The sequence below is a fragment of the Canis lupus genome, chromosome X (genome assembly GCF_048164855.1).
Source record: "Canis lupus baileyi chromosome X, mCanLup2.hap1, whole genome shotgun sequence".
Classification (NCBI taxonomy): Eukaryota; Metazoa; Chordata; class Mammalia; order Carnivora; family Canidae; genus Canis; species Canis lupus.
In genome coordinates this window covers 52,604,193-52,610,357 of record NC_132876.1, presented here as the reverse complement: position 1 = coordinate 52,610,357, position 6,165 = coordinate 52,604,193, and the positions used below count along the sequence as shown (strand labels likewise).

General features: G+C 37.2%; 1 pseudogene; it reads left to right on the top strand.

The window, feature by feature from the left end:
• The first annotated feature begins 379 nt into the window (after positions 1–379).
• LOC140628474 (large ribosomal subunit protein uL11-like) overlaps positions 380–6,165 on the top strand; it is a 65,924-nt pseudogene continuing 60,138 nt past the window's right edge.

Here is a 6,165-nt window from a genome sequence, read left to right as displayed (position 1 = left end):
TCGGAGAAATGTACCACGCAGAACTCTGGAAATTGGTCGCCGCTATGGGACCGGCCAAGATGCATATGGCTAAGAACGGCTGCACAAACACAAAGGACTAATCTTACTATACGGGCCTGTGTGCCTAGGCCATTCCTATTGGTGGTGTGATATGGGATGACAAATTTTTCCTTTATGCAAAATAATGGAGCTGATATGTTATTTGAACTAGAATGTAAAAATTGTGTATTAACCAATTGTTTGCCTGTGCACTTGCCCTCACCTCAAACAGGTCCTGTCACTATCTTTTTGACTATGCAACCGCCTTATTTACTATTTATTACCTGTTGAGATTGAAGGCCCTTGGTATGCTAATTATGGTTATTAGTTTGCTGTGGAAATGCAGCTACAATTGAAAAGATTGAAACGCTTCCTTGGGCTGTTGATGGCTGGTATCACTGCCTTGGTTACTCTTATAGCTACTGCAGCTGCAGCCTCTGTGGCCTTATCCCAGGGTATACAAACAGCACAATACGTTAACCACTTGGCAAAAAACATCTCTTATGCGCTGTCTACTCAGGAGTGTGTAGATCAAAAGGTTCTCAGTCGTCTTGATGGGCTTGAAGAGGCAGTAGAATTTCTAGGGAATCAACTATCCCTGTTAAAAACCCAGATGTCCTTGGTTTGCCATGGCGGGTTTCAGCATATATGTGTCACCCCTATGAAAGCCACTAATGTAACATGGGGACAAGTTAGAAAACATCTACAAGGAATATGGTTTCATAGTAATATAAGTCTTGATTTGTTAAAGTTGCAAAAGGAAATTTCCATTATCAGTCATTCTCAGATAGGTATGACAAACCCGGCTGAAATGGTGGCTCATATCTTGGATGGCCTGCATGGATTTAATCCAGGCAACCTATTAAGATATTCATTCTGGATGTTTATAATCATATTTACTATTGTGATTATTTCATTCTTTGCATGGTGTGTGGTTCAGGCCAAAGCAAGACAGCACAGATTCAACACGGATGCTCAATTACATTTCCTCAATCTTAAAACAAAAAAAGGGGGAAATGTGGGCGACCACGAACTAGCTGGAGTAACTGAACCAAACCAGGCCCGGACTTGCATCCCTCATTCACTCAGAAGGCTCAGAAGCCTAAAGGGTGAATAGTTGGTAGACGCTTGAGAAAGGGCTTGAGCAATGATTCTCAAGGCTCGCTTGTACGTGATCACCCACATAACACAATAGATACAACTTATTCTGACCTGGTCATAAATGTAAATAAGGGTCTGTCTGTCCTTGCTGGTCTGTTTACCATACCTAATATTCCTTTGAAGTATGCACATCTGGAACAACAAGATTATTATCCTTATCTATTTACCAAGGTCTTCTGGCACCTGTGAGTCTGTCTTGCATGCTGAGAAAAGGGAACTTTGGAGGGTTTCACAAACCTGCTACAAATAAACACCTTCTTGGCTTTGTTTTGCTCATGCTATAAAATGTTGTAAAACCTTGAATACAGCAGGCACTGCTTGGACATCATCCACTGTGTCCCTCCTGTCCCCATCTCTTTACTTTTATTTTCCTCATCCCCTTATCCTCAGGACCCTGATCGTGTTGCCGCAGCACGCACAACAGTAACTACACTTGTGAACACAGCAAAATGTGTAAACTTGCCAAATCACTCAGTTGTACACCTAAAACTAATATAACATTGAGAGTTAAATAATCAAATAAAAAATTTAGGAAAAAAGTAAATAGTGAAAGGGATTATAAGGGAAAGGAGGGAAATGAATGGGAAAAATTAGAGAGGGTGACAAAACATGAGAGACTCCTAACTCTGAGAAACGAACAAAGGATAGTGGAAGGGGAGGTTGGCAGGGGAATGGGGTGACTGGGTGATGGGCACTGAGGGGTGCACTTGATGGAATGAGCACCGGGTGTTATACTATATGTTGGCAAATCAAACTTCAATAAAAAAAATTTAAAAGAGAAAAAGGTAAAGGAATTGAAAAATACATGCCAGAAAATTATTACATATATACATAATGAAAATGGCATGGATATATTAGTACTGGACAAATGATAGTTTAAGAAAATATTAGAGGTGAAGAGAGTCACTACACGATGACAAGGAGATTATATGCATGTAGCTAATAACATAGCTTCAAGATTTATAAAGTCAAAATGGAGAGAACTTCAGGGAAAAATACACAAAACCATCATTTTAGTGCAAGATTTCAACACTTCTCTCAACTGATGTGTCAATGAGATAAAGTTTAATAAAATTATTAAAAATATTTGGATAACATAAATAATACATTTAATTTAATGGAAGTATATATGCAGATAGATAGATATATATTCCTGTAATCTGCACTCAACAGTTAGAAGGTATGCCTTTCTTCTTAACAATACATTCATGAAAACTGAGTACATATTAAATATAAAGAAGCTACCGAAATTTTCAGTGAATGGATTACATGCAGATTAATTTCTGATGATAATGATATTAAATTGGATCAATAACAAAAAAAGAAAGCACATTGATATTTTCAGGAATTAAAAAAATCTCTAAATTATGCTGAGTAAAATAAATCAATCAGAGAAAGACAATCATATGGTTTCACTCATATGTGGAATATAGGTAACAGTACAGGGGAAGGGAGGCAAAACTGAGTGAGAAGTCATCAGAGAGGGAGAAAAACTATGAAAGACTCTTAACTATAGGAAATATACTGAGGTTTACTAGAGGGGCAGTGGGTGGGGGATGGTGTAATTGGATGACGGATATTGAGGAGGTCACATGATATGATGAGCACTGGGTATTATGTGCAACCAATAAATTGTTGAACACTACATTTGAGACTAATGATGTACTATATGTTGGCTAATTAAAATTAAATTTAAAAAAACCTAAAAAACTAAAAAAATATGTCAGTCATGAGGCAAGAACTTATAATGGAAATTTTAAAATCCTTAGTAATAAATGGTAATAAAATTACTACAATCAAAATTTCTAATACAGCAAAGACAGTAGCCCATTTTCCCAATCTCTCAAGCTATTATTTTCAAGGCCTCCTTCATGTTTACTCTTTCCTTCAAGGCTTTGCTAGTAGTAATTGCTCTTCCCTGCAACTTTGAGATCATCTTTCTTTTGTTAAAGTTTTCTAAAGTTAACTTTCAGTTTCACCTCATTTGTGAAGCTTTAGCAACTACTTGTTCACTAATTGTTTCCCATATTAGGTTTTTAAAAAAGATTTTATTTATTTATTCATGAGAGACACAGAGAGAGAGGGGCAGAGACAAAGGCAGATGGAGAGGCAGGCTCCATGCAGGGAGCCCAATGTGGGACTCAATCCCGGAACTCCAGGATCACACCTTGAGCTGAAGGCAGACACTCAACCGCTGAGCCACCCAGGCATCCCTCCCATATTTTGCATTCCAAACTAAATGATAAAGTTTTTAAGGGGGCAAGGACCTTGCATTTTCTCATAGCACAAAATGCTTTTTGAATGATTTTGAAAATCATTTAACACTTTGCGATGACCAATCATCTCAGCATGGTTTAGAACAGTATAGCATAGAGCTGTATTCCTGCAATAGTCACTGGCTTTCTATATTGCTTCATTTCTCTTCAAAATTAGGTGTATAACAGAGAAAACTATTTGTTCCTTAAATTCAAGGTCTTAATTTGAATGTATAACATCTGTATTTCTTGCTAAATATATCATTAACAACTTCATTTTTTCCCCCAGGGTGTTAAAATGTGCTTAACATGGAGTGACAAGAAAAATCTAACCAGAATTAGAATAAGCAAAACCTAGTCTTTAATCAGTTAACATTTTACACATTTTATAAATTCACTCAGTGTACTAATAATGGACCAATACACTCGACAGGTGGAAGTGCTTGAGGGCCATTAAGTATTGAATTTTCCTAAAGTAGTACAATTATAGAAACACCTGTGTTAAATAACTAAGTGCTGATTTACTATGAAAATATGCAAAATATTTAACAGAGCTACAAAATTGTGATTTCCTCTGATAGTGGATTTACAAGGAATAATGACAGATTATTGTCAGGCAAAATATTATACTTTGTATATTATGCAAAACTATCTATATACCTGTTAAATACATTTGAAGCAGAAATACAAGCAAGGACTGCTTGGGTGGCTCAGTCAGTTGAGCATTGGACTCCTAGTTTCAGCTCAGGTCATGATCTCAGGGTTGTGAGATGGAGCCCTGCATTGGGCTCTGTTTGGGATTCTCTCTCTCTCACTCTGCCCCTTCTACTGCTGGCTCTCTCTCTCTCTCTCTCTCTCTCTCTCTCTCTCTCTCTCTCAAATAAATAAATAATTTAAAAAAATATATATATATATAAGCAGAATAAGACACTTTGATGAAATTCTGTTTGCTCCCTAATAGTATAAGAGAAGCAAAACTCCAGCCTCTTTGTCCAATTAGAGGTTTGGATTTGTGTTTTTAAGTTTGGACTTTTGTAATGTTACCCTAAAGGTGGCACAAAATGGCTAAAATTACTTTTATAGTAACCACATTGGCCAGTAGCTTATATACACACTTAATGGAAAGATAGATAGATCAATACTTTCAAGATGGGGAAAGACAGAATGAAGGAGAAAAGGAAAAGCATGTTCATGTTCTTGAAAGACATTATAAACCTTCAAAAAGTATTAATGTGGTGGTGGTCTCTGATTGGCAGAAGTATTATTGATTCAACATAATTTTCAACATTCAACATTTTTTCTTTTTTTTTTTTACATATAGCATAACACCCAGTGCTCATCCTGCCAAGTGCTCCCCTCAGTGCCCATCACCCAGTCACCCCAACCCCCTGCCCACATTCCTTTCCACTACTCCTTGTTTGTCTCCCAGAGTTAGGTGTCTCTCATGTTTTGTCACCCTCAATGATATTTTCACTCATTTTCTCTCCTTTCCCCTTTATTCCCTTTCACTAACTTTTATATTCCCCAAATGAATGAGACCATATAATGTTTGTCCTTCTCCGATTGACTTACTTCACTCAGCATAATACCCTCCAGTTCCAACCACGCTGAAGCAAATAGTGGGTATTTGTCATTTCTAATGGCTGAGTAATATTCCATTGAATACATAAACCACATCTTCTTTATCCATTCATCTTTTGATGGACACTGAGGCTCCTTCCACAGTTTAGCTATTATGGACATTGCTGCTAGAAACATTGGGGTGCAGGTGTTCCAGCGTTTCACTGCATCTGTATCTTTGGGGTCAATCCCCAGCAGCAATTGCTGGGTCATAGGGCAGATCTATTTTTAACTCTCTGAGGAACCTCTACACAGTTTTCCAGAGTGGCTGCACCAATTCACATTCCCACCAACTGTGCAAGAGGGTTCCCCTTTCTCCACATCTCCTCCAACATTTGGTGTTTCCTGCCTTGTTAATTTTCCCCATTCTCACTGGTGTGAGGTGGTATCTCATTGTGGTATTGATTTATATTTCCCTGATGGCCAATGATGCAGAGCATTTTCTCATGTGCTTGTTGGCCATGTCTATGTCTTCCTCTGTGAGATTTCTGTTCATTTCTTTTGCCCATTTCATGATTGGATTGTTTGTTTCTTTGCTGTTGAGTTTAATAAGTTATTTATAGATCTTGGATACTAGCCCTTTATCTGATATGTCATTTGCAAATATCTTCTCCCATTCTCTAGGTTGTCTTTGAGTTTTGTTGACTGTTTCTTTTGCTGTGCAGAAGCTTTTTATCTTGATGGAGTCCCAATAGTTCATTTTTGCTTTTGTTTCCCTTGCCTTTATGGATGTATCTTGAAAGAAGTTGCTGTGGACAGGTTCAAAAAGGGTGTTGCCTGTGTTTCATCTAGGATTCTGATGGATTCTTGACTCACACATTTTTTAGACACATGTTTTTTAGACAAGGGAGAGATTTAATACCTAATAATACCATAGTTGATTTAGGGAGCCTTAAGAAATCTGTAAAATAATTTATTCTGTTGTACCCTAGATCTTAGTATTTTAGCTTATAATTGGTTTTGGAATTTTTTTTTCTTTTTACATGTAAACTCAACCAACTAAATCACTTTAGTGCAATTATAAGAAAACAGTTTGTAAACAAATTGGAAAATAAGTTACTGAAATTTCAGATCCCTTTTGTCTGCTGGC